A 2,589-nucleotide genomic window follows, 5' to 3' on the forward strand; every position below is an offset into this window, starting at 1 on the left:
GTTGCATCGGATCACATTCCATGCGATGCATGTCATACGATGCGACGCAATGAAAACATTGCGCAATGCACATCGGGGGCGCCGCTATAATACACAAGTACCCAATGTATATTTTGAGCATGTTTTGAGCATGTTTAGGCTGCTTTTTAAATTGATAACTATGACTGGTCGCTGTTTCTGTTTTAATCTACGAGCTGTCGGTCACCAGCCACGCACTCTGATGAAGTTTGATACAAAACACGTTAGGGCGGGGCTTGGTGACGCTAGCTCGATACGTGCTTCGCATCTCCCTAACGCATCTGTTCCTGTTTGGATCCCTGGCATGCCACCTCCGCTTGTAATGTTGTCGGCGTGGGTTCGCACGTGTCCGCAGTGCTCTGGATGGTGGTAGGAACTTTGCCTGGCTTGTCAAATTTGAATCTTGTGGTATCCAGCCCACAGCAGTTTTCTACTTGGTAGAAGTACTGATTGGCTGTACCCTTGCACAGAATGTGCTTTTAATAAATGTCAGTTTACACTATGGAGCGCTCCTCCTCTGCTTTTTTCTGACAGATACCTTTTGTTTCCATTTGTCCTGGAAATCTCTGTGGAGGTAACTGCAGTCCGGAATCACTGGGACTTAGTGTGATTTTCATCAAGGCGATTTAATTTCTTCCCTCACCATATTATTATCTTCCTTCCTCAACTGATTTATGAGTGTTCTCATATTACATACTTTGAGCGCAGGCTTTTATACCCCCCTATTTCCATAAAACAAACCTAGAGGGTGGCCCCCTCTTTCGAGGACCAGCAGCTTGTGTGTACAGCAATACTCCCATTGGGATTAGCGCCACCTTCCATTCTTACATAGAAACATAGTAACATAGAATTTGACGGCAGATAAGAACCATTTGGCCCATCTAGTCTGCCCCTTTTTTTACCCTTCAGGTAAACTCAACCCTTTTTAATCCTTATTTCTTTGTAAGGATATTCATATTCCTATCCCAAGCATGTTTAAATTGTTCTACTGTCTTAGCCTCTACCACCTCTGATGGGAGGTTATTCCACTTATCCACTACCCTTTCTGTGAAGTAATTCTTTCTAACATTTCCCCTGAACCTACCTCCCTCCAGTTTCAGTGCATGTCCTCGTGTTTTATTACTTGTTTTCCTTTGAAGAAAATTTCCCACCTGTACTATGTTAAAACCCTTGATATATTTGAAGATTTCTATCATGTCCCCCCTTTCCCTTCTCTGCTCCAAACTATACATGTTAAGATCTTTTAGTCTATCCAGGTAAGTTTTGTGATGTAGGCCATGAACCATTTTAGTTGCCCTTCTTTGTACACTCTCCAATGTATTTATATCCTTCTGAAGATATGGTCTCCAGAACTGGACACAGTATTCCAGATGAGGTCGTACCAATGACCTATAAAGTGGCATTATTACGTCTTTTTTTCTGCTATTGATTCCTCTCCCTATGCAACCAAGCATCTGACTAGCCTTCCTCATTGCTTTGTTACATTGCCTCCCTGCCTTTAAGTCACTTGAAATAGTGACTCCTAGATCTCTTTCCTCCTCAGTAGTTTCCATTATAGTACCCTTGATACTATATTGAGCCTTTGGGTTTTTGAGTTCCAAGTGCATAATTCTGCATTTTTTAGCATTAAACTGTAGTTGCCATTCTCTTGACCAATTCTCAAGTTTATTTAGATCATCAGTCATTTGATTTACCCCTCCTGGTGTGTCTACTCTGTTGCATATCTTTGTGTCATCTGCAAAAAGGCATACTTTCCCTTCAATACCATTTGCAATGTCACTAACAAAGATATTAAAGAGCACTTGTCAAAGTACAGATCCCTGGGGTACTCCACTGGTGACATGTTCCTCCATAGAATGCACTCCATTTACTACATTTGTCTGTTTCCTATCCAGGTTCCTATCCAGGTTCTTATCCATTTAATTGTTTTATAATCCAATCCCACACTTTCAAGTTTATTTAGCAGCCTGCGATGTGGGACAGTGTCAAATGCGTTACTAAAGTCTAGATATGCCACATCTACAGCCCCCACTTCATCTAGTATTTTGGTCACGGAGTCAAAAAAGTCAATGAGACTTGTTTGTCATGATCTCCCTGCAGTAAAACCATGCTGTTTTGGATCCTGTAAGTTGTTTAATTTAGGATATTCCACTATTCTTTCTTTTAATAGTGTTTCCATTATTTTCCCTACTACTGATGTAAGGCTCACTGGTCTGTAGTTACTTGCTTCTTCTTTGCTTCCACTTTTGTGCAGTGGAACTACATTTGCTTTTCTCCAGTCCTCTGGAACTGCACCTGTATCTAGTGACTGGTTGAATAAATCTGTTAATGGCGCTACCAACACATCTTTTAGTTCTTTTAGTATCCTTGGATGCACTCCGTCTGGCCCCATTGATTTATCCACTTTCAGTCTTGAAAGTTCATTTAGGACTTTCTCCCTAATAAATGTACCTCCATCTACCTTATTTTTATGAATGTCCTTGCAACTTAACTGTGGTCCCTTCCCTTCTCCTTCTATAGTGAATACAGAGCAAAAGTAATTATTTAGATAATCTGCAATTGCCTTGTCTC

Source organism: Crinia signifera, chromosome 5, assembly GCF_055691185.1.
Source record: "Crinia signifera chromosome 5, ASM5569118v1, whole genome shotgun sequence".
Classification (NCBI taxonomy): domain Eukaryota; kingdom Metazoa; phylum Chordata; class Amphibia; order Anura; family Myobatrachidae; genus Crinia; species Crinia signifera.